Source organism: Rhipicephalus sanguineus, chromosome 9, assembly GCF_013339695.2.
Source record: "Rhipicephalus sanguineus isolate Rsan-2018 chromosome 9, BIME_Rsan_1.4, whole genome shotgun sequence".
Taxonomy (NCBI): domain Eukaryota; kingdom Metazoa; phylum Arthropoda; class Arachnida; order Ixodida; family Ixodidae; genus Rhipicephalus; species Rhipicephalus sanguineus.
The window spans coordinates 105,910,595-105,938,187 of record NC_051184.2 but is presented as its reverse complement, the minus strand read 5'-3'; positions in this window follow the sequence as shown (position 1 = coordinate 105,938,187).

Here is a 27,593-nt window from a genome sequence, read left to right as displayed (position 1 = left end):
GAACTGACTGACTTACTGACAAAATAAATTGACTGATTGAGCCGACAGGTGTTTCGCGCTTGTCGGTGTCGGTATAGTCGGAAAATTCAAAGCATTGACCAAGTACTCAGCATGTTGGGTTCAAAGTTGTGTATTGATCAAGTTGGCGCGTGCCGACGTATGTTTCTTCGAGTACAAAAGTGTCAAAAAGGAGCACCAGGGCCATGGGGTGGATCTTCTTCTCGTATTTCTTTAGTGGAGGACATGCTCGCCACTTGCAGCGCCACATGCGGTGGTAGAAGGCCTTGTCATCTGGAAACACCTCGTTGTTTCAGAGCACCATGACGGGCACCCTAGAAATGGTCTGGGCAGCAGAGTACTTGACCGCCACCGAGTCTACGTCACCACGAAAATTATTATTGCGATAGCAATTATATGGACAGTCTCGGCTGAATTTTCCCGTCGCCGTCGCCGCCGTCATGCACCGTATATGTATAAGTCTGTATATATATATATATATATAAAAGCCCCAAAGAAAAATGATTCAGAAAAATGCTTCCGAAGCGCGGAATCGAACCAGGGACCTCTTGCTCCGCGGCGAGTGGCGCTATCCACTACACCACGAAACGCAGATCCCCCACGTAGCTAACGGCGAGCGTTATATACACACTCTTTAGCGCTGGACGGACTCAGAGACGGCAGGCGATAATAGGCGTTTCTTCATTACCAGCGAGATGGCGCTAGGAGCCCGACGGGCGCATTTAAAAGTCGTCGGCGAGCTCGCTCGCTTCTTATATTTGTGCATGGGAGAACCTTGCCCTTCCGCTGTCTGCTCGCGCGGTTTTCTCGTGGTGAGGGTAAGAGGAACGTTTCAAGCTTTCACCGTGATGTCCGCGCTCATGTTACGGTGCGTACGAATGTCACTCGAGCTCAGGGACGCCGCTAAACGAACAAACAGAAGATGAGCGCGAACTATCAAGTGTCACAGCTAGACACTTGAAGCACGCTAGTTTCCTTCGCTGCTTCGGCCGCCTTTGCAACAGGAGTGCTGTTCAAACTGAGAGTATCCATTGGCGAGCCTCACTTAGTATAGCATTAATTTGCTTCGCCCTTGCGGCGAAACTGTGACTTTTTTTTAACAGTATCAAAAGCAGACGACTCAAAGTTTGGCTCGTTCCGTACCAGGATGCGACGGCCCACGGTGTCCAGAAGTGTAGAGGTAGTGTAGCGGCGGGTAAAGTTACGGATCGTACCGCGGTTAATGTAAAAGGAAAGAAAGTTTTTCCTGCACTCTGAGGTGACGCAATCTCCATACATTTTTTCTTGGGGACCGTCTTCTCGACCAGGCAATATAGGTTGTTTACAAAGGCCGACACTTCCTTATGGATGCCATTAAATTGAAAGTATAATAGTTCCATCATGTCATCAAACGACGCGGATACATCTATGTAAAAGGTGGCGAGGTCACCGTGTGGGGCATCAAAGAGAGGCTGGGTGTTCTGGTACATTTCAATAAAGTCCAAGGTGGTGTACGAGCACATTTCGTCGTTAAACACCTGGATAGCTCGTTGGAGGCGCTTGTCGTCTAGGCGAATGAACCGAAACACCGGGTCTGCCAGCCACTTGGGGGTGCGCGCAATGTTTGTCAATGGCGATACGGGGTTTTCGCTTAGCCACTCGTCGATGGATTCTTCCGACGCTCCTATTGAACGTTTTCGGCACTTTGCACCCGTTCTTGCGCGTACCTTGTCAATGTCTCCACCGCTCGTCTGACCTCCATGGGCGTGTCACATGCAACTGAATGCGAACGTTTTGGGTAGTGTATTTCTAAAACTCGCCCGGGCTCGTCTCCAAAACTTTGGAGTTGTCCCAAAACTTCATCTCTAACGTCGCGACCCCACTCATTTCTTCCAATTTTAATGAATTCCAATACTCAGGGCTCACTATTGAAATAATTGACGAGATCGTAGAGGTCCCTACGCTGGCGCTTGTAGACCAAATTGACGAGCGATTTGGTCGTCTGACGAAGCTAGCGAAGATAACACATCGGCATGTGCAATTGATCTAGCTGCAGTCGTGTAAGACGTGGACGTGTGGGAGTGTAGTTCCTGGTGTGTGGAGTGCGACGGCAATGATTCCGTACTGGGTGGGCCCTTGCTCGAATCCTCTGATAATGTCGGGACAAATTCTCTAAGCCTATCCGTCATCTCGCCGAAGAGTCTTACCGAAGGCGTCTTGAGTGTCCGCTTGAAGTCCTCCTGAGTGAGCAGCCTGTTGAAGACTGTGATTTCTGGGCTGCTGCACACCTCTTTATATACCCCTCACGGCGGCCTTGGAAGCCCTTTATAATTAGTGTAAACGACCGTCAAGAACTGGTTACGATTGTGCGACAACTACTTGGTTATTCTCCATGCCGCTCAGTAGAATTTAACTGAGTTTGTTTTTCTGCTATTCTACAACAAAGCTGCTTTTTTCTGAGTGGAACTCAGAAAAAAGCACCTTTGTTGTAGAGTATATATATTTAAATATATCCCTTCTTAGGCTTCGACGACAACGACAATGGTGCAGCAATATGAAGTAACTATGACACGAAACAAAAGTAGTGTTTCTTTAAAATTTGCTTGTATTAAACGGAACCATCTATTGTGGAAAAAATGGCACCGAGCGTTGGGTTCTTGAAGCAGCTTCTTTTGATGCATTAGTTTGCGCTTGCGCAATCTTCTGCAGCTCTGCCTTGTATTCGGTAACTTGGGACTCCGTGCGAGCAAGGTTGACTGGACGTCCGTGATGTGTGAGGCTGTTGTAACTTTCTTTGATGTTCTCGTTGGAGTGACGCAAGTAAGGCCCCACGTTCGAGGGTAAAGTAACACTGTCGGCAACTATGGTGTCAACGTCAGAGAGAACCAGCAGTTCTGTGTCAATTTGAAAAAATGCCGGCAATGTCTTGAAAAGTTTCAGTACTGCCTGGGTCGTCCTTGTTAGACTTGCTTGCGGTGTAGTCAGCCGAGCTGGAGTGCTCCGCTATCATTACAGCGCATCCATGGCCCATTCCACCAGCGCACTCGCCTTCAACGCGTATTACTATCAGGGCTGCGCTAGAGTGCAAGCAGTGTTGCAAGTGCCGCTGCTGTGTATGACATGCCCGCTTGAATGAGGAAATTGAACGAGGTGTCTTTGCACGTACACATGTACACACTGTCCCCTACCGTGCGAGAGTTCACAACACCTTCTCGAAAATTCTTGAAGCCTGGCCATATCCTCGTTTCGCCGCACTACGTCACGCCAAGTGTAGTACCTGTGTGCACATCGTTGGCTTACCAGGGACGTCGATAACACTGCCGTCTAAAGGGTAACTTATGGTGCGACGTGACGTCAGCGCTCACGTTAGAGTACTTGCGTCAGTAATAATGAAACTTAGTGCACTTTCTGGTGCAGTCATGAGAATATCATAAGAAACTTTAGCTAACGTATTCCTCCGTCATCAAGCAATGCTTCAATGTAGATTGCTGAATCATAGGAATACAAGGGTAATGTTTTTTAGACGGCTATAAAAGTAGAGCTAACACTGGAACCACAGACGTCAATCTGATATGACGCCTGTATCATAGGAGTACATATGTAGTGTTCATTGCTTTCGTGTAAAATTAGATAGCCAGTACCGCAACCACAATTGACGTTGCACCGACATTACGCCTACACAGCCTGTTTTCCGAACCAGTTTATACACTTGGCGTGAGTCTCTAGTAGAATATCTCATTGCCACGCAGAATGCTTGGGTTCGATTCCTGCTGGAATCCTAATTTTTATTCTTTCCATTCGTCGGGTCAACGCTGCTGATGTCGCTTTTCCTTAACGCCCTCCCATTTAAATTACCAGTGTCTGTTCTCGCCGTTCCTAAGTGGATATAAACTGTCAATCACCTCTAGCGCATAGCCGTACACCGCGGCCCGTGGTAAGGGGGTATGGGCCACACTTGTCCGGAGGAAAGAGTTTGACGACGTACGCGACAGGATTTTCACGTTATTCATGTCATGACCCGGCAGTCATATTTGTCAAATCCTCTTACCCTCCCATGTTGGTCAACACCAAGTTAAGAAGGCGATCATGAGAGCACCCAGATGTAGGCGGCTAGATAGATAGATAGATAGATAGATAGATAGATAGATAGATAGATAGATAGATAGATAGATAGATAGATAGATAGATAGATAGATAGATAGATAGATAGATAGATAGATAGATAGATAGATAGATAGATAGATACGTTCGTCGTGCCAAAGGTTTGCTAAGAAATGCCTCGCATTTAAAAACTGCTGATATCTATGTCGTCCATAATGAGCAGAATATTCTTTTCATGACGTTTAAGCAAGGCTGCTCCTCTTTTAATGAACCTCATGAAATCTTCAGTTTGCTTTTTCGATGAACTAACATGTGGCGCAAGTTCGCTTATATGTTGCATTATGAGGCAAGCGCACGCTGCCACCGCTTCAGAGAATGTTATATGCATGGGGTGAAATCGGTGGAACACAGAGGAGAAAACCAGAAGTTCCGCTGAGCACCTGCACGCATTGCTTTTCTTTCCCATGACATTAAACTGCTCTTTGGCAAACAATATTGCATCTGACCTTTCATTCTCTATTAGCTCATGATCACAGATGTCATCAAGAAGACCAACAATCAATTTGAGTACTGCACTTGCTTTGTCTCCTTTTGGATGGCTTAATACGTGCAGTATTGCTGCACACTGCCGATAAGGTATTACAAGACACGGGAATGGAGAACCTGTCCACGTATATGAATCTCTTCATTCTATGCCAGCTGTACATGTTTCGAAAACACAAATCGAAATGAGCCGACGCAGTAACTCTTGCCAGTATTCGTGGTTGTAGGCTCCCGCTATTTTGCATATACGATGCAGTTGTGACAGCATCCATTCGTCCTGAAGGCATTGCTGTGCAAATGATGCATACGCGTAGAAATGTCTTCTGTGTAGGGTTGTGCGAATATCCGGGTTTCGAATTCGCATCGAATAGTTCCTAATCGAATAATTAGTTCCTAATCGAATAATCGAATAATCGAATTCGAATAGCTAGTATTCGGAGTTTCGAATGATTCGACAGGAGGAATAACTAAATCGTTACAAAGGCCAATGGTGCAACTGGTGAGGGTGGGGTTGCTAAAACTTACGCTAACATTGCCGTTCGTTAAACTTTCACCGACATTCTGGTTCAAAAGCGAGCGCGTGTTGATCCTAAAGGAGAGTATGTCATTTTCGCACGTAGAAAATCATATGAGAAAACTGCAAGCGCCCTGCAAGGCAGGGACTTCTTGCGCAGTTCGGTAGCATATGCCGCAAGCGCCGTAAAACAACCTGCTTTTGGCCTGCGAAACCCTCGGTGATTGGCTTTGCATGTAAAAATTTGCTCACGCTGGCCAGTCGCCACTGCCGCACCGCACCACTAGTTCAGAAACTCCCATAGTTCCGGCGCGCAGTTAAAACGTGCTGTGAACGGGCGTCCGAAGACTTTGGGCCCGGAGCACCCAAGGCGATGAAGCGCAACATTACCGTTATCAGATGAGCCGTGTTACGCGACCATAGAGGAAAAGAAAGAGAAGCTACCGCACATCCCTTTGTTAGGAGGTTTGGAGTGGTGCTGCTGACTGGAAAGGCGGCTCTTCTATCAACATGCCTGCACTCCCATAACAGCTGAAACAAAAAACATTCCCGAACAAGTGCTTCATCAAGCTGTGAGCCCGCCGTAGTATCCCCGATTTTCCCTTTGTCTTGCCGTAACTGGCGGTATACATTTTGTATAAATATGCTATTCGATATTCCATTCGATATTCGATATTTTGGCCACTATTCGGCACTATTCCATTCCAATTCGATTCGAGATTAAATTTCACTATTCGCACACCCTTACATCTGAGCTTTGTAATTTGTTGCTTGCTTCTTCCGCCTTATAAGCTGCCCTTAATTGCTGAATGATTTCGTGGACTTGTGCGTTTTCGCTGCGTCTCCGCTTGACATCACGTTCTTCTCGTGAGAGCGTTTTTGAAGAGAGACAATCTGGACAATCAGGGAAGATATTCGGTACAGCGTCAGACGTAATACGAGTTAGTTTGATTGACACTTCGGTTGTTCGTCCGTCGCCACATATATAAGTGAAGGTTGTGCGCAGATGCACAGACTTAAAATCGCACTCACGGACCCGCACTAATGACGACCAAACACAATGACTTTGACAAAAAACGCATCATGACATGCACGTATGCACGATATCGGCCTGGTAGCGTGGCTAGTGTTTTGCCAAGCTCAGAGACCCTTTCCCCCAGTTTTAGCACAAAAAAGCCCGCTTTTTCCGTATATTATTATTTGTATGCATCAACACGCAAGACAGTATATAAAGTTTACTATTATTTTCTTCTTCATTGTACAGGTCATTAAACTCAGATTGTCCATGACATGATGCGCTGAAACGAGTGCACAAAATGTATATTTCTGCTAGTCCATAAGCGCTCTTATGTAAACTCCATTCTGAAACATTAGCCAGTAAAAACATGGTTACGACGAAAAGGTATTTCTCTGTCGTCGGTTAACCGCAGTCTCCGTGATGTACGAGCGACAATTGGACATTATTTTTCTCTTCGAGGAAGTCCTTCAGCAAATTGTAAAAAACAATCTTGTAATTAATTCGTACACTCATCATTATCTATTGCCAACACATCTTCATGGAATGCTCTACTATATGTTTTTCCTTTGTGGTAAGCCCAGCTGAAGGAAGACGTGCATACATAACCGTAAAGCAGAACGGACCATTTCTTTATTCACACCAATCATCTCATTGGCTATTCACCTAAAGGATGTTCCCGGTCAACTCGACATTACACCGGAATTGTACCCCATTTTGGTGAGTTGCTTAAACTGAACACCTTTCCTATGCAGCACTCTACGAATAATCTGTGTAATAGGACACCTTATGTTAGCGTAACGGTGCTTGTAGGCTTGTTGTCGCTCCGTGGGTGTTATAGATTGTAACTCTTTGTCATACTGTATTTCTTCCGTTACGCATTTCATTGAATATTGCCACGCGTGCTTCTTTTGCTATGTTTTTATAACTGGTCCGTTGCACGCGTGATCGCTGTCTTGCGCGGGCCGCGCCAGAATGTCTGAGGACATTCGAGATGGTAGTAGACCACTTTGTCAAGTTTTCGCACATGATGCGAATAGTCAAGGTTATTCCAGAGCTTGCGCAACCTCGAGTGATAAGGCTGGAAAGTTTGATGTATGATGCATAAAAGGCGGCGCGTCCCAGCTATGATCAGTTTTATCGATGGTCGACGCTCTGTTCGCAGCTATCAGTGTACAGTGTGTATTGCTGTAGTTTCACTTTCCGTTTCCCAGCCACAAGTTCGGCCAAATAAAGAGTTTCATCTTTGACCCGCCGACTGCTGCCTTCGTCGACGTCAGGACTCCGTGACATCTGGTGGAGGTGCGAGGTGCGTTCATGTTCCGGACGCCCCCGTGAACCCAGCCCCGTTCGCGAAGAAGACGCCGACACCATCGGGGACTGTCGAGGAAGCCGTAGACTGAAAGGACTACTCCCTGAATTTGGACTCCTACCGGACAAGCTAAGAGCCACGGCGACGAACACAACAGGCACGACGACAGTTGCAGGGGACAGCCGGAGTGTCCCCTGCAACTGTCGTCGTGCCTGTTCTGTTCGTCGCCGTGGCTCTTAGCTTGTCCGGTAGGAGTCCAAATTCAGGGAGTAGTCCTTTCATCCCCTGCGACTGTCGTGATGCAGCCGCCCAGAGAGCCGCCGACCTTCCATGGATCGCCAAGCGATGACCCCGAAACAAGGCTGGAGACATTAGAAAGGGTTTCAGCATTTAACAACTTGAACACCGAGGACAAGGTGCGCAATGTGTACTTTTACCTGGAGGACGCGGCATGGACTTGGTTCGAGAACCGGGAATCCACTATTAGAACCTGGGACATCTTTCGCAGCGCTTTCTTCGAAACGTTCACCAGCGCCGTCCGAAAGGAAAGAGCCGTACCCTTGCTGGAGACACGGATGCAACTCCCCAACGAAAGTGTAACCATCTTCGCGGAGAAAATGACCCGACTATTCCGCCACGCTTACTCTGCCACGACCGAGGAGAAGAAGATCCGTTTGCTCATGCGTGGAGTAAATCAAGAGCTCTTCGCTAGGCTGATGCAGAACCCCCCCCCCTTGGCAGTTCAATAATTTGTCTCCGAAGCAACGACCATCCAGAAGACGCTGGAAATGCGAACCCGCTGGTACAATCGCCGATCGACTGAACACAGCCCACCTGTTCATGCCCTCGGCTCCGACGACCTGCGCGAAACGATCCAGATGCCACGAAATCTGATGTCACGGGGTCGTGACGTCGATGAAGGCAGCAGCCGGCGTGCCGAAGATGAAACTCTTTATTTTGCCGAACTTCTGGCCGGGAAACGAAAAGTGAAACTACGGCAACCCACACTGTACACTGATAGCGGCGAACAGAGCGTCGGCCGTCGATAAAACTGATCATGGCTGGGGACGCGCCGCCTTTTAACATCATACATAGAACTTTCCAGCCTTATCACTGGTGGTTGCGCAAGCTCTGGAATAATATTGACTATTTGCGTCATGTGAGCAATCATGAGAAAATGGTCTAATACAATCTGGAATTTTCCCAGAGATTCTAGCGCGGCCCGCGCACGACAGCGATCACGCGTGCAAAGGACCAGTTAAAAGACATAGGATAAGAAGCGCGCGTGGCGATATCATGATAACGACAACGAAGTGGGATGTAGCCTAGTAGATATGTAATTGCCTTTTGATCGTGGTGACTTGGTTCAAGCTGCAGCAACGTTAACCAGTTTTTGCACTCTTATGCATTAGTATCTTCTGCGATTCTATAAAAAGCACCAAGAGTTTCACCTAAACGCTGATTAATGCTTCACTAAAGGACCCCAGGGGTTCCACTTCAATGCTGATAAATGCTTCAACAGAGGGTCCCAGGAGTAGCACTTTAATACTAATAAATGCTTCAATAGAGGGTCCCAGGAGTTCCACTTTAATGCTGATAGATGCTTTAATAGAGGGTCCCATGGGTTCCATTTTATTGCTGATAAATGCTTCAAAAGAGGGTCCCAGGAACTCCACAATAATTCTGACAAATGCTTCAATAGAGGGTCCTGTTGGGTTTCGCCGCTCATAAATCGATCGTGCGGACGGGACGGCGCGGCACTGTACGTCGTACAAAGCTTCTTTCTCGGCTCCCTCTCTGCGTGGTCTTTGACTGTGCAATTATCAACGGAAGCCAAACTGCAGGGATCTGCTCGATCCCACGATGGCCCCCAGGGGTTCCGGGTACGCGACCGTTCTCAGAGGTCGGCTTCGGGAAGACCGGCCCGAACGTGTGGGAAAATGAGGAGGACAAACATCTCCTGCTCTATGCTGCCGCCCAAGGCGACAGTATGCGTGACTCAAACAATGACCGGCATGCGCTTTCGGCGCGCCGACGGTAAAGCAGGGTTGAGTCGCAACAATGCACGGTCCGAATGCGTGTGATGCAGGGACACGCATGTGCCTTTTCTTTCCCGGAACCGTTTAACGATTGGCGCCGCGGGTTCAACTCGATGAGTATGGGAAAATGGCGTGAATGCACCAGGGCTAAGATACCGATGTATTTCGACCGTGAAAACCCCTGAAAACGTGGAATAAGGAGAGAGAGAGCCATGATGGGCTCTCTCTCTCTCCTTACTCTCTCCTGATGCACTGTAAAGACACTCCTGTCGAGATTAGGGACAGCCCAGTAGGGAGTGGCTTAATCTGAGGATAAACGGTTTGGATAAGGGAATGTCGAGGCGGACCACCAGTGGCCACCTCCCCTTTTCTTTGTTTACCGCAAGGTACTTAAGACTGGACGGAATTCGTTTCCCTTCAGTCTAGGCTGTAATCACTTAACTGATCGATCAGTAAGACTCCGTACGATGCAACTTCGTCTGGGCCGTAACCACTCGGTGGTCGAACAGTGAGACTCGGTTCTTTGCATGTAGTAATAGTGTTCTAGGCTTTAACTTAAGAAAAGTTAAGTAGAAGACTAAGATGCTGTTGATGTCTATGTTATCATCAGTGTGCTTCGGCAAGATGTACATATGACTGTAAATATTTCGCTGCAATATACCTTCAAGTTTTTATTACCTCCAACCTGCCTCCTGCTTCATCGACGTCGATCATCTCCTTGACGGGACTTCAATCCACATCAAGGAGAAAACGAACAAGGAAAAACATAACTGGTCCCAAGGGTTCCACTTTCATGCTGATAAATGCTTCAGCAGAGGGCCCTAGCGGTTACCTTTATTAGGAGCGGAGCTTCTTATAGCATCGCCTGGTCAGTCGTCGCTCCATGCGGCGTGTCCCCGCCGTCGCGTCTCCCGTATCATTCAGTAGATGGCGCTGTCCCATAGAGATAGGAACATAAAATTAAATAAAAAATAAAAAGAAATAAAAAATAAAATTAAAATATAAGAAATGAAAAATAAATATCAATAACAAAATAAAAAAAAGAAGGAAGAAAGGAAAATAATCAAACGGCGTATCGCTTTGATTACTGCTGAGCGAAACCACTGAACATTTAACGGTGTAACCATGATTGCTTCAGGAGCTTCGCCCAAGCTCTTCATCATTCACCCGTGGATACGCTGTCATTTTTTGCTTTTAAATACTTCAATAGAATGTGCCAGGCGTTCCACTTTAATGCTGATATATTCTTTATTAGAGGGTAAAATGGGTACCACTTGTCGATAAACGCTTCAACAGAGGGTCCCAGTGGTCCCACTTCAATGCTGATGAATGCTTCAACGGAGGGCCCCAAGGGTTCATGTTTAATGCTGAAAAATGCTTCAGTAGAGGGTCGCAGGGGTTCCACTTTTACGCTGATACATGCTTTAATAAAGGCCACCAGGGGTTCCACTTTTACGCTGATAAATGCTTCAACAGAGGTCCCCAAAAGTTCTACTTTTAAGCTGGTAAATACTTCAATAGAGGACACAGGAGTGCCACTTTATTGCTGATAATTGCTTCAACAAGGGTCCTTAGGAGTTTCACTTTAATAGTTCCTAATGCCCCAATACACTTTAGTCCTCGCACTGCTTCCTGTTTTCCTAGCGACCAATATCTGGCCACTAGTCGCGGCAAGGTTGAGCAAACACGCCTGCGTGTTGTAAATCTGTCTGCTGTGTGACTTTTGCTATGGTCACAATATTTCTAACAGCCCATTACCCCCAAATGCGAATATCCCATGCACCATGTTAAACCCTGTGAACTGGGGCACTCGTGCGTCTGCGGAGCAAAATTATTTTTCCCGAGCAATAGCTTCACGTGCAGACGCACGGCATGTAGTGATCTACTTTCCGGAAGCGGTCTTTCCTGCATTGGTCGAGACCCGCGCGTACGTCCCGAAAGAGGGACATTTGCCCGAAGATTGCCATATCGCGTGCGGCAGAAATGCCATATATTTATACAACGCGTACAATCAGCCTCGCGCCTGAGGTACATGCAGCTTGTGGAAAGGATTTTCTTTCTTTTCGAGAGTGCACCATGCATGACGGCGCTGGTCCGTTTCAAGCGAGGCTTGCTCGTCGAATTTCAGTGGCGGTGTCATACGCAGAAATTCCGGCGCCAACGAACGTGCACAAGTGCCGTCTCGAAGGTGTGCCGGTCACATGCGTATTTGTGTGTCGTATGCGTGTCATCGGTGTGTCGTATATCTTTCTGCCCTAGTCCAAGTAGTTGGCTGGAACCCTTCTCGCTTTGTATACATCGTTTTTGAATATTTGATGCTCTCTCGATCGCGGGATTGTCGGTATCAGGTATTGCGGATGTGGCAGTCTGATCTGTTATCGTGGCCACTTGCCAAGGGGGCGTTCTGCAATGCGATAAAAAGAAAGAAAGAGAAAAAAACGAGAGACAGAAAGAAAGAAAGAAAGAAAGAAGAAAGAAAGAAAGAAAGAAAGAAAGAAAGAAAGAAAGAAAGAAAGAAAGAAGGAACAAAAGGAGTACATCGGCCACGCATACGCAAAGGTTCGGTTGACACCACTTTTCCGATAGGGCAAGGGCCCTTTATATTAACAGCAAACCCGTTCTTACCCCCGAAAGCAGAGGTGTTACTCGACTCATGACTTTACTAGTCGTCAGGAATCGGCTCGAAGCAAGCAGTGGATTTGAATACGCCCAAGTCAGGCTTCGTCATTCAAAGACGATCAGGCTCAGTTGCCTCGTAAAGTTAAGAGCGAGCTTCAATGAAGAAGCCCACTGTTCGTTTGGTATCGAGGTTAATAATAAACTTGTTTGTGTAACTCTCTCGGTACAGCTATAAAAGTGCGTATATTTCAAAATACGTATCAGCGCAAAGTGCTACCAGCATATTTTTGTAATCTTACTGCTAACAAGTGGCACGCGACGCCCACTTTGATGGACGCCACCACGGCGATGCGCAGTGTTGCCGTAGGAAATCGTCCGTTGCCCTCTGGTTTCCGTCTATCCAAGTTTTATTTTGGACTGCGCGTTTGTATAATCGACCGTAGAAAAGCGTTCACAAGGGTAGGCTCGTGTTGTTTTATTTCATCGTTTTTTGTCTCAGGACGCCGCGCGGTGTATGCGCAGTGGCCAGGCTCGAGGGTTACCTAGACGAGGTATACGGTGATCTTTCGAGGTATTCGCGTTTCTATTCGACTCTGGCCATGCCTCAAATGGGCTACGTCGTAGGTATAAACGAGAAAATAGAATAGAAACAAATTTTTTTAACGAAGTGTAATAATACCCGGTCCATACCCTTTTGGGTGTCGGCATCCAACAGAAAAACCAAAAAAATAGAATAGCAAGGGTGAAAGATTTGTCTGCTTTGGTGGAGCTTCTGCTTCTTGAAATGAACAGAAAAGAATTTGGCAGATCGCACGCACCCTAGGGAACGACGTAATGTGGAGCATGCGGCTGGAGGGTGGCTGTGGCGTTATTTTTTACATTGAGCAAGACTTTACGGAATTACGCTAAATATAGGCGCAAATGGTATACGCACACACATATGTTGAAGAGTCGCTCATGTGTTATATAACCAGTTGTTTACACCTGCGTAAAGATGCCAACAGCAGCATAGGTATTACCAACACCAGGCGCGGTAAACCGGTATGTAGCGCTTCTACTAGTACGTTATGATGCGGAACACGCGCAAGTTGCACGAACCCGTGTCTATGTATGGAACGGGTTCTTGACAGTTTTCACGTAGATGGCGGTGAACGCAACGCAGACCTCGCTGATTCCGCTGCTTGCCTCTGTGTGTTTGGTGTCTGGCGGCCGGCAAAGTGGGATGCGGCCAACGTTTAAGTTGCGCATTGCCGTGTTCTTATACGCGCCCCCGCCGCCGCACCTGCAATGAAGCCGCTTTCTATGGACGACGCATTGGAATCCCGTCACTGCAGTGGCCTCATCGGTTCAGTTTCTGAAAGTGCTGACACATCAATTTCTGTAAGCAGAGCGTCTTTTTCGAGGTCGTGCACGTGCACGAACACGGATTGTACGTTTAGAGCGGCGAGCGTGAGGTGATTGTTGTGGCTGTGGTACCGAATGAAGGTGCTGGCCTGGTCCAATACAATGTATAGAGACATGTTTGCTTGCCGGGTCATGTCATTGACAGACTGTGTCGAGAGAGCCGGCAACATGTGGGAACGTGAAGTCGCCTTCTTGCGTTGCTGACATATAGCCCGTCGAAGCGGGTAGCCCTGGAAATTTCTTAGTAGCCCAATTTCAGTGGATGGCGCTTATCGTGTCAGATGACTTCCTGGGCGCATGTGGCTCTTTGTGGCTAGTTAGGGCGTTCGGTTGCGCATGGGTAAACTTTGCTGTCTTATACGACATAATTTTCTGGCGTATGTCGCGTTTTTGGTGGCTTGCAATCCCACGCGAACTCATTTTAGTTCTATTGAGTGCGTGAGGTAGTGATGTGCTTCGTCCCTGCTGGGACAAGAATGCCTACCGTGGATGTTGGTAATTCAAGTCACAGTCGCAAGAGGTTACCGTGTTCATCACGGTCGATGTACTACAAGGTACCCATCTTTTTGTAAACGAGGCCGTCGCTTACGTCTATGCTGGCCGTGAACATGCAAGGCTTGTCGATGCTGAGGTATATTGAGGCCGCAAGGATATGCATGTGGGCCACCTTGGCCAGGGCACCTCTGTGTGCCTGCTCGTTGTTATAGCTAGTTGTGTTATCGCATGCGGGATAAAATTACACGTTGTCCCTGCGCCGAGGCAAAGTGCCTTATAGCGGTCGATGTCCGAATTGCCTAGTATAGCCGTATGCCGTCGGTGCACTTAGCAGCAGTTTTTTCGCGTGTCCCAAAGCGGCTTTTAATCAGTCTGACGTCATCCGCGGTAAGCATGGGACCATCTCCCAGCCTCATCAAAATGTAGACAACATTGTTTCATCCAGGCGGACCATGTGGACGAGTGGATGGCAGTCGAGAGTCTTCCAGGGGTGTTATGTCTTCAGCTCCATTACTTACCTTGCCTTTCAGTATGTCTCTTCGCCGTTAACGTGCTGGCTGAAGCTATGAACACTTGTGCCACATAGGCGCATAACATGAACTGCGGTATGAGGGTTTGTGCCCCACTTGAGTAAGAGAAAGGCCGTCATGACGTACGTGACCCACGTTTTGCGTTATTCCTGCCATGGCCAGTGTATCGTGTTCATCATACAGGCATTCAGTGCTATGCCGATTTTGTTATACTACAAGTGACAGAGACGACCAGGATGCGCCCAGGCGTAGTCGGCTATGTAGATAGATAGATACGTAGATAGAAACGGCAAAAGTGCCTGAGGTTCACTAAGGAATGCTTCGCACTTACGAACAACGATAACAATGGCTTATCTGCTGTAGGCTTAGCCGACAACAATGAGAATGAAAACGTTCTACGAGGTACGATGCCGTATAGTGTAGGAAGGGGTCCTCCATCTCTTTATACTATAAATCTACTAATGGCTCCAGAGACCAATTACCGAAAAATTCATCCTGGTCCATGGACTGCAGCTCTAGCAGTCGGAGTTTTTCTTTCTGGGAAAATCGTGCGGATTTCTTTCTAGCTTTGTGCTAGAAGTGTGTGCTCCCAAATTTTTTTCATTGGAACATGAAGCAGAAGGATAATGCGAGACAAAAGTGACAGCAGGTGTCATCGACTGCTATGAAAACATGTTTTGAGACTTATGCGATATCTATCGCGCCACGTTTGAAGCGACATCGTAGTGATGTCAACAGGCATTCACGCTGAAACGCCGAATCTACGCTCGCTGTCCCCCAAAAAGATCTCAACGGAAGGCGGAACCACGCTTCACTAAAAATGAATTCAGTGTCGTGATCGCTCTTGTGAACAAGTACATGCACATTATCGAGTGCAAAAAAGGTAATGTTACGTCGGTGGCAGACAAAAGATACCTGAAGAGAAATTACCAAGCACTGCAATGGGAACCACGGATCTTTCGAAGCGAACGTCTGCATCAAATTACCTCCAGCACAAATGCAATACGAGAGCGCCACAAAAATGCTAAGTTCAAAATGTACCGTTAGAATGGCAAATTCAGGCTGCTGTTTTCGTGATGGTCAACATGTATTGCATTCGGTATACGAGTCAGTGCTCACCGTAAGCATGGTCTTGTTCACGTTCCGACTCCCACGTCTCCACCGCCGGTGCTTTGCGCATTTGTGAGCAGTTCACACACCCAGTTACGACAGGGAATGCGGCCACTTCATAAAAACGCCAGGCCTGCACAGAAAGCGCAGCGCAGTCACAGCGAAAGCTGGAAGAGCGGCATTCCTAGAGCCCGTTATAAACTCCCTTGTTGCTACTAATACAAATACATTAGCAACGCAACCACTACGCCAAAATCATAATTTTTGGGAAGTGGGAAGCACCCACCACGACTTTATTCGTCATTCTGCGGAGAAGCGAGGTACCATCTGCAAGGCATTATGTGCATTTTGTTGACGCGACGGTTGATGACGATGAAGAATTATGGCTGAGCACTTTGTAATGGGCTGGAAGCTTTAAACGAACCACTACTTACGTAATTCATATTGTGTGACGTCCGGTCGTTATTTAACTGTCCCATCACGCTTTATAACATACGTTAACCGGAGAAACGAAGAGCGAGAGAGAGAGAGAGAGAGAGGGAATTAACTTTATTGAGACCCTGAGGAAATGGATCTTGGGAGCCTTATGGGCTTCCTTGGCAACTAATAGAAGTGCACTTGCGAGAAACCCTCGACGCTATAAATCATACTTTTTGAGAAGTAGGGAAGCAGCCACTATGCAATTTTTCGTCATTCGGCGGAGAACCGTGGTACTCGCTAAACACCTGTAAGGCATTATGTGCACTTTGTTGATGCTGTGGCTGATGACCATGCAGAATTATCGCAGAGGCAATTGTAATGGGTTGGAAGCATTCAACAACCCACTCGTTGCGCAATTCGCGTTGTGTGACGCGCGGTTACAAAATTCGCGTTTGTCCGACGCCTGGCTGTTATTTAACTCTTCTACCACAGTACATTACATATGTTAATGTGGTTCCTTCGCGACATGAAGCCTGTGTAGGGTCTTTTTGCAACGCAGTTTCAAGCACCGGCAAGGCTCAGATTAGAACACTGGGCTCGCACGCAGAGGGCCCAGGTTCGAACCTCGTTCCATCTTGGAAATTATTTATTATTGCCTTTTTTTATTTCGTGCGATAGCGGCTACGGACACTGGCGGCGGCAGCGGACAACTACGGCGCCAAAAAACGGCCGTTGAAATGATCTCATAAGAGCTTTCGCTGTAAAAAGTCCGGCAGAACTTTAGGAAATCTCCCCGACTGTGCACTATCATAAAAAAAGCTTATACGTCACTCTTTTCGGAGAGTTCTGACTTGCCACTTATAGGACGCTCTTTAAAGAATCACAGTGACTCTCTTGGTGGGTCAGTGTCGGCGCGCTTAGGAGAGTTCCCTGACCCTCAAGGTAGAGTGGTAGGACTCTTATCCGAAGGATCACGTTACCACTTATAGGTAGTCAGACGACTTTTGCCGGTAACACTCCTACGGGGGTCAAGTGACCCACACCGAAGCGTCAAGCAACTCCACAACTAATTTAAGCTACTCATTCGACCTTTGCTCTACTTTTGCGCGACTACTGTTGAAAATAGTGAAGTGTTCATTTTAAGCAAGTCCAATAATACTAGCCGTTCTGTCTAGCGACTGCAAAAAACGAATAGTTCAATTTTAGAATTATTTGAATAAAGCTCGTCCAAACAACACACCTTTCGCAGCAAAGTAATATAGAAAGTGCGAAGAGATGGTCTGTGATTTCCAATTAAGAAGTTAAGGTATTCATCATTTACATGGTTGTATGAGTATAGCCAACTAAACTGTGTGACTGATGTACATAGTGTCATATGGTGCAAAATAAACTGCATAAGTCAGCACCATGTTTCAATCTTTATTCCCTATGATCAAGAATAAATCAAAAAGTGGTGACGGCTGAAGGCATCAGACTTGTGACATGCTAGGCTGTCGCTGCTGTTCAGCGTGAGCGCCATAAAAACGGTATCTGAAAAGCAGAAGGTGATATTATGGTCAGAAAATGAAATTGCAGTAAAAGTTTGCAAAGTCTACACAATAACTAGTTCACACAGACATTATGAAGGCTCACAACAAAACAGCAAATGCAAACAGGCATGGTAAAAAACCGAATTTTTGCCGTTATCGTGTGAAACACGACTTGCAAATAGTAGCTTTTGTAACACGTCACTTGGCGACAAATTTGCAGCACAAGATCATGTGAGCCTCTTTTAAACAACAAACGAAATTGGTTTAAGCTCTTTTGCGTGGGTGCCACTCACCTCTTTTCCTAAGTCGCCTTGTCCAACCAAAGAAAATGTAGGACCGACTGCCTCGTTCGGTTGACAAGGCGAACACTGCTGTTGATTTTTCCATCGCGTGCGGTGAGGTGCGAGACCAAGCGACACCTCCGTCTCCCCTAGTGTGGCTGTCAACTGGAGTGAAGAGGCGGGAGAAGTAATCCGGGACTCTGGGAATAACCAAAACATACACACTGCTTATTTGTCTTTAAAACCACCCTTTGTTCAGCAAACCGTTACTGTACACACATCTGACACGAGTGTTTCGTTCGAAATAATTTCCCAACGAAAACAAATTTTCACGTAAAAGGCAGCGTCAACATCGTTTCGCAATGGGCACTGGCTATGCACGAATGAAAGCACTTCTTTTCTGAGAAATTGCTTCAAAATCTGGTTACAGAATAAGCACGGCTCTGCGCCAGCATGTTCCGACACCCAAGCACATCCTCCGGCAGTCAGGGGCACGCCATGAGCGGTTACTGACCGCATGTTTTACAAACGTAACCCATCCTTGACTACTAAGCAAACACGTTCGAGTACGAGCACCCGAACGACACCCAGCGCGCGCGGACGCCGTCTACGTCGAGATCAGACATGCCATATGCTATAATTAGCGCACATAATTCCCACAATTACGTACGCTCACTTGATTCTGTTATAGCGTCATCGCAGATGTTGGCAAACCACGAAAACAGCAAACAGAAACGAAAGAAAAACGCTCGCCGTTACCTACGTGGAGGACCTGCGCTTCGTGGCGTAGTGGCTAGCGCCACTCGCTGCGGCGGAAGAGGTCCCTGGTTCGATTCCGCGCTTCGGAAGCATTTTTCTGAATTATTTTTCTTTCGGGCTTTCACACACACACACACACATATATATATATATATATATATATATATATATATATATATATATATATATACTTATACATATACGGTCATGACGGCGGCGACGGCAAAATCGAGCCGAGACTGTCCATATAATTGCTATCGCAATAAAAGTGCACGGCGGCGACCGCAAGAACGCGCACCGTCGAAAGTGTCTAGCTTTTTCGCCTTACCGGCGAGGCGTGTCCAACTTCAGTGACTAACACGTACGCGCTGGAAGCATCCTACCATATCTGCACCTCAAGCTACCGTCGTTAAGCCAAGAAAATCCATAATTTATAGTTCGTCTAAGCGTTCTGTGGACGTGCTTTTTTTCGCGTTCCCACACGGGGAAGCACGCTGCACATTCAAGGTTGATAGAAATGTTGTTATGAAGTAGACTAAAGCGCATCTCAAAACGACATCTTGCACCTTCAGCATGGCAGACACAATGTGCGATCAGCAAAAAACGACCCTTGATAATTGTTTGCATAGCTCATTTTATGGGAGCTTGTACAGCAACGCGCATAACGGTGTCAACCCGTTAACTGACAGCTTTATTTGGGCATCCGCAACAGCCCCACGGACGCAGGCTGCTGTTGGAAATGGCTCGAAGATAACTTCCGCAGAGCTGCTGCAGACGCCCAGCTAAAGCTGTATAATTAGTACCTACGAAAGCACCGACCGTTAACGGGCACATGTAGTCTGTGTCCATCAGGTCCATGAATATCCCCCCCTCCAAGCGTGACTTCGGGCACGGAGCCTGGCGTCAACGCCACCGAAGATGCGCATTTTTGTTCGAACACAAAATTGCACGACAGGCAACTGACGCAACCCCCGCTACCGACGCAACACATTCCAAGAGACCGAGCAGACTGAGGGAGGAGGCTGAGGCACGGCGCCAGCCCGGTTGGCTCCGTCGGCGAGCCACCGCGACAGAAAGGCGCCAAACTGCAAACGCGCGATACGGATGGCGTATGCGACGGCGACTTCATCACGGAAGCCAATCGAAACGCGCTTCAGAAGAGTCCCGTGGCGCCATGTGAAATGCTAACTCTATTTCTCATCATCTACCTTCCAAAAGGGGTCAAATGGACACCCGAAGAGAGTCACGCGGCCATGACCCTCTTTTGACCCTTTTTTTTTCTTAGGCTGTGGGAAGCGCACCAGCATCAGGCACACGTGCTTCCCCGTGAACAGTGTCACTTTTCCCACTGCATGCCACACCGTCGACAAAGCAATGCGGACCAGGACACTGGTGGCTGTCTGAAATGAACCCGCGCTATAAAACGCGAGAGCTTGCGAGTCACAGGCTGTCTTCTGTTGTCCCCGTTTTCTTGGAAGAAAGGCAACATAGCTAGGAGTTGTCGCACGGCGTTCTTTGTGAACCCGCAGCGAGCGACCTGTTCTTCCGTAGTACAACTCCATCGGATTTCCCCGGTCACGTAGTGCGGGCCGCAGCAACTTCGGCAGGTGATGGACCTCTAAAAATGCTACATCGATATCGTGGCAAACTCAAAAACGGCCAAACTCTACGCGGCCTCCATTCGAGCGGCGGCAATGTTGGAATAAAGCACGAATTAAGTTTCAAGCTGGCCCCGTCAGCAGACTTGAAACTTGACCTGACTTCGATCAAGGAAAGTCACCCGCCAGTGATCCGCAAGTTCGAGAACGAGGGACTGGCTCAAGTCAAGCAGCAGCCAAGTATCTGCATTCTGGGATTAGGCGAGGTTCCCCGTCCATGGGCGTAGCGCTGGTCACAGTGTCTTGCGGCATGGCCACAGTGGTACTCGGTAGGAGAGGAAGGGCTGCACCGCACCAAGATGAGCGAAGGCAAGGCTCGGCGGAGAGGGTGAACCAACGAAAGGGGCAATAAATATGGGTGAGGGTGAGTATGACAAAGGGGGGCATCAGCTCCACTGTTTCGACAGTGTTCGCGAAGTGGAGCTGGCCGAATCACATTAGGGTCTCGGCTTGTCGGCGTGTCATGTCATCGTCACGGTCATCATAAGCAGGTATGTGCCACAAAACTTGGGTAAATCCCACTACTTGCCAGAGGTCCGTACTATGCATATTATGAGTTAATGTTTCGCCGTCACTGCCTAAACATTATGTTCGGCATAGCATAGGTGACAGAATCTGCGACTAAATTTATCAAGGTGCTCAAGTTTCCTATCTAGAGCCAATAATAATGAAAACTAACAGGCAATAATGCCAAGGAAAGTACAGGGGATGTTATTTGTAGTAATGACGATATAAACGTGAAGAAAGTAAAGCGGACGAAAACACAACTTGCTGCCGGCAGGGACCTCCATGGCTGCGTTCGGCGCTAACACTCCTAGGTGTAAAAATGCACATTGATACCACAAAACTGAACAGGAGGATGACCACCGCCGTAGCTCAGCCCCTGCCGGCGGCAAGTTATCTCTTCGTTCACTTACTTTCTTCACATTTATATCGTAAGTGCTACAAAAACATCCCCTACATTGTCCTTGGTAATATTGCCCGTTAGTTCTTATTAATTTTGCGTCTAACAAAGAAAAAACGAGCCCTTAAAAGTAATCTATCAAAAGCCAGACACACAAACATGGATATCTACGGTAAAATCTCTATTATTCCGATAGGAATTATATGGACACTCGGCGGATTTTTGCCGTCGCGTTGCCGTCATGTCCCAGATATGTATATGTATGCATATATACATAAAAGCCACAAATAAAAATAATTCAGAAGAGAGAACGTCCAAGCGCGCGATCGGGGGATCCGACCCTGCGACCCCTCGCTCCGCAGCGCGCTGCCTCAGACAATTACTCCATGCGTTATTCGTTCTCCAGGATACTAACGGCAGTATACAAACGCACGCGGCGTTTGGTGAAACGCGCGGGATGTCACACGTGGTGGAATACAAATTATGCGAGACGCGGGCCATTCTGCATCGTTTACCCCGCTGCGTTTGCGTCGTATCGCTGTCACCCACGCTAGTTTTCCATTCTGGGGGTTTTAGCGCTGCGCCACTCGTGGCCAGTCGGACAGAGAAAAAGAAGAGCGTCCCGTGGCTCGTGCTGGTGCGAGCTAGTGGGAACGCTTTCGCTCTTGTAGGATTATGCCACAGGAGGGAAGAAACGAGACGGCTAAACCGGAATCATGCTTTATATGTTGTACAGTGACTACAATCCTGAGGCTAATATTACAGCAAAACACACAAGACCCCCACGAAGAAAAGAAACGTACGACACCAGCGCTGACTAACAACTGCTTTATTCTTTCATACGCCAGTGCATAGCCGAAGGCAACCTTATCGCAGATGCGCTCACAATAGCTCTAAACCAAAACGTGTAACAAGGATGATAGTATATAACATACGCGAAGACATGAAATCATCTTCAGATGGGTGCAAGGACAAAGAAGTAGAGAAGAAGTAAGAAGGAGAAAAAAAAGCATTTGCACTGTAATTTTAGCCTCAGAAATATGTACAAACTAGACTCAAATGAATTTTTAGTGACCATATTCGGTATCAGCAGGGAACGCGAGCCGTGGCTTCACGTGCCACTGCCAAGCGCCATGTTTATTTTTTTTTTCTTGAGGTCGTGTTTTGTTCGCCGCCCAAAGAAGGGCGCTACAGAGTGTTTGGGACAATGCAAGCGCAAAATGGAACGCACCCTGGCGGCTCGCAAATTTCTTAGGTCCCCAATTCTAAATATCTCTAGTGTTTCGCCGGAGATCAGATATGCGCCCACGACTTGTACTTTGACATACAAGGCGTGGTCAACCATGCTCCCGCGCTTGTCTGTTGTGGGGTAGTTTTGTACGCCTTGTGCTTTCACCGCGAAGATGTCGTTAAAACTATAGGCCACACCAAGGTCACTTTGCTCGCCACAGCAGCCGCGTTTGCGAGAGGAGTGAGCTGCTAGATAGATGTATACCTCTGCGTTCTTGTCGTGCGTCCTTCTTTGTGCTTGAGCAGCTTCTTGTGTCCTTCTTGTGTCGAGCTGTGAAAGCTGTTAGTTGACACGCTCCTTGTGTGTTTTATATTCCTGCGCCTTTTGTGCTTTAGCAGCGCGCAACAAGTTCCTAGGTGCTTGCTGTTCTTCCGGTGACATTCCAATTCCTTGCTATTGCATTCATTGCTTCGACTTGAAAGCGAAACTGTGACTTTTTTGAAACACGACTTCTTAAATAATATCTGCTAAATGCTCGTACTTTACTTGGCAGCGATCTACTAAAAATGAATAAGGTAAAAGTTAGTCCAACAAATAGCCGACAACGTTAGTGGAGCTGACGCACCCTTCCCTACATGCCGTAGAGAACTGATACCGGGTATGCAGGGAAGAAGAAGAAGCACCTTACGGTAAGCTGCATTTCGATGCAGTTTTGCGAAGACTTTAGTGGAGCTGAAACCCCATTCCTACATGCCCGGTTTCAGGGTTGGCAGCACTAGTGCCTCATCAAAGAAATCTCTCTCCAGACAATGTGGCGAACTACCTCGGCGAGACCCCTCTTCTTCTTTCTCTCATTCCCCATTAGCAGCGATTTTGCCGTTGTGAACACCGGCGCACACGGCATGCTTTGCCCCTCCCCAGGTTTCATGTTACGGGATCTGAAACACACCTCCCTACATGCATCGACCCTCCCCAGTTGTTTGACGACATAAAACTGTTTTTTTTTTGTTATCTCACACGTTCCCTCTCGCATACAAATTTGAACAACCCCACATTGAAGACTTATTATTTGGGTTGAAGACTGTGGCATCGGGGCCGCTGGTAAGCTGAGGCTTGCTGGAACAACAAAGGCCGAGCGGGTATGCCGCGCAATCTTCGCTGTTCTTCAGCCACACACCACCTGCCGTCTCTTGAGAACGATCTTGAGAACCTTTTAGCGCATACTAAGACAGGGACACAGAGGGAATATTTACTAACTCGACTTTCGGTCTTACAACTGCCACGAGTCAGCACTAGCTCCTCGCCACGGACTCCAGCGGACAGCATTTGTAATGCTACTCGCGGTACTCTAGTGGCGCGTGCCCGTAACAGCAAGATCTTCAAATAAGGTTTGGCGTTTCTAGGTTAAATACCCACGTTGACGACACACAAACTATCAGAATAATCTGAGAAAAACTTTGTCCAACAAACTGGCGCTACAGTTAGCGCTGAAACGGAAGACCAGACTTTTGTCGTTCTTATTCCTTCGGCTCCATTGACAGCAGTTCCCTGCATCCCTTGTTCTGCAATAATTGAGACAGTCTACTGCTCTCCCATGGTCGTGCACGCAGTACTGTATACTGACATTCACATTCGTAAATCTTAAAACAAAAAATCACAGCATATCCACGGAGTGAATGATGATGAGTGGGCGAAGCTGCGGAGGTTCATCGGTAAACCGTGAATCTTCCGTGAATTCTGCCCAGTACATCATCACCGACGTGATATCGGGCGCGTTTATACTAAAGGTTCGATGAGTTATGACGACTTGCAGCTCACTTTAATTTTACATGTACGCTGTGAATTTTCATTGTTTAGAAATCCATTGCTTTAGAAAACATCTGGCGTCTTTCGTTAAGCAGCTGGCGTCTTTTCCTTTTGCTTTAGAAACATCTGGCGTTTTTCCGTTTTGCTTTTACAAAACATCTGGCGTCTTTCGTTGGTTTATTTCATCAATCAACGGCGTTTTGAACAAAATTTTTATTGTTTAATCACGCACAGGAGAAATCTCACCAGGCACTACCTTGGAGGTAAAGAATGGCTGCTAATGGGAATGAGAGACAGAAGAAGTCGGCTTTTAGCTACCGCTGCGAATTTTTTATTGTTCAACAACGCACAGGGAAAATCTCCCACCGGCACCACCTTGGAGGTCAAAGCGTAAGACTGGTTACGGACTACGACTACGACTACGAGGGACGAACGGGTGCCGCCTTAAGGAGCTTCGCCCCTAAAAACGGACAATGCTTGCTCACAAGGGTAGTACTTAATTTACCAGCTAAGCTACGCAACTTAGTGTGGACCCGAAGCAGGCTACGTAGTACTTTAAGTGAAATAAATGAATTAACTGAAGCTTTGTAATGGTCGTACATTCAATTTCAGCATCCAGTGCACAACGCAAGACAACGACAGAGTGAAAAGCGACGAAGACAGCGCCAGTCTTTGTCGGTTTTCATTCGGTCATTGTCTTGTGCTGTGCGTTACACGCTAAATTCTGTCATTTGATCGACATCTCTCGACAACTTTCTGCCGCAGCACAGTCAACTCTGCGGAGCCTAAGCGCAGGCTTTTTTCGCTACGCTGCTGAGTGTACTCATGGAAAGTAAACCTTTCTGAAAACGTAGCGCAAATGAAAACATATTATCCATTTCTTTTCTTTTTCATGTAATGCTCTAGCTTCATTCTTCGCCATTATTATGTTTTCTATGTTTTGCATTGTTAGAAAGCTTATCCCGTGACGAATTTTCGTTGGTTGCTGTTTCTAGTTTTCCTGTATCATGTTCGTTTTTTCCTGTCCCCTCAAACAACGATGGTGACAGCAAGCACGCATCGCAGTCTGTAATAGAGCATGAGCGACTGTTCATGAGTTGGTAAAAAACGAAGACATAGCTGTGTTCTCAAACATGTTCTTTTCCAGATAGTCACGAGGAAACGACTAGCGTTGTAAGCAAATGAGACCACCAGTAGTATACAGAAAACGGTCTTCGGTACTACTGTATGCGCGACAATGAGCAACGCAACGCAGTTTATGAAATGTGTCATTCTGCGTTGGTCCAAAACGCTCCTTCAAACAGTCATTCAAAAACAGTCATTCAAACACTCAGTCATTCAAACGATGCGTTTGCACAGTCATTCCTGCGGTGGTCCAAAACACTCATTTTCGCATATTCGACATGAACGCGTATGGTGCTATCGGCGGAGCCCCCTCCATCTTAACAAAAAAGAAAGAAACGTCTAAGCGTTTCACAGGCGAAGCATCGCACTGGTAATTTTATCACGGTCAAGCGCTCTCATCGCCTCTCATAGCAACGCCTCCCTTCATAACGCTGATCCGTCCGGTGTTACACTAGGCGATCTGGGACGTGTTTGTATAAGCTACAATAGGCAAGCTAAAATACCGATCATGTACGCAAGCGATTACTAAATGTGTCATTTCTCTCACGTACTATTTGCGATTGCATTTTCTTGCTTTCCACAGGTCGTCTCACTGAAGATTTGCAAGAGGTCGCCGGCACCAATGTGGCTATCGCGATTACAGAGATCCATTTGCGCTGGTGGTGTCAATTCTGTACATGTCATTCCCTCATAACTGTTTGCGTACATAGAAATGCTGCGAAATGCGCCCCTGTCTTCGTTTCTTCGTGTTCGATAATTACACACCAACTGATGAACAATCGCTCATCCTGGTTTAAAAGCGTCGATGTTTGCCTGCTGCAACGCATCGGCCCCGTCACTTGTTTAAGGGGGCAGCAAAACACAAAATCGACGCCCGAGAGTTAAGAACAGCAAGAAACAAAAAAAAACATTTCATCGGGCAACCTTTCTCACAATGCAGAATATCTTGAACATGAAGAAAAAAGAAGTTGGCGCTATGGTTTTGTTTCTGCTTCATTATAAACAAGGGTCTACTTCCGAGCACTACATGCAGCAGCGTAGGGTTATATTGTGTGCCTAGGCTCCGCAAAGTTGGCACAGAAAACTTCGTTAAGTAGAGAACAAATATTGAACAATTTAGTGCGTTTTGAGTACTTAACGCACAACAGAAGACAAGTTCCGAGTGGCAACCGATGTAGGCAGGCGCTGTCTACGTCGGATTTCACTCTCCGTATCTTGTCTTGCGCGCTAGATGCGAAATGAATGATACCAACATTACCAGGCTTATGTTGTTCCATTTAAAATACTATGAGATCTATTACCGTTCTGCGGTAAGCCATCTTACGATGGAATATTAACTTTTGCCATTAAATAGACAGACAGACAATGAACTTTATTTGATCCTGAGGAGCTTGTCAATAGAGCGAATAGGAGTGGCACAAGGCTGATTTTCCATTTCAGCAGTAATTGTAGAGCAGGTTTCTTGGATAACTCTTTGCTCAGGTTATGCGTTTAATTCGAAAGTCCGCTCGTCTATGACAAACAACGAAGCTATTTTCCTTAAGAAACGCGAAACCTTATTTAAAACCCTCAACTGCTACGAGCAGGCGCTGCAATAAGACTGGGACTACCACTACAAACGCTACGCGCTTGCACGCGGGACCATTACTGAATCGGGGCACTTGGGCTGCAGAAACGGCATGTGCGGCTTAGCTGAGGAGGAGGGATGAACATTTTATTCAAAGGCAAACTGAGGTAACCGTGTGTAGAGCCCCTATTCTAGGGCCCCATTGGCTCGAGCGGCTCGCTTGGTCTGGCTCAAGGTTGCCTGCCGGCTTCCCAGGTTCTGCAGGGTGAGCCGCACCTGCCACTTCCAATCGATTTGGTTGCGTGCGATGAGGGGTGAGTTGGCCTGTCCTGGTTTTTGTCGGCAATTCCAAGTTATGTGAATGAGTGTAGGTGCGTCGCCGCACCAAGGGCAGCGTTCAAAGTAATGAGAAGGTCGCATTTTGCTGAGTGTGTGTATGTTGCGATATGTGTTTGTCTGTAGGGGTCTGCAGTCCCTGGATTGCCAGCGTGTGAGTTTAAGGTGGGATGGCGCCATTGTCTGCCGGGCCCGTCTTTGTCTCTCGAAGATATCTCGAGGCAGCGTAGGTATGAAGGAATCCACCCGGGTCGGCATGTCCACGGCTCGGAATGGTAATGCTCGAGCAAGGATGTCC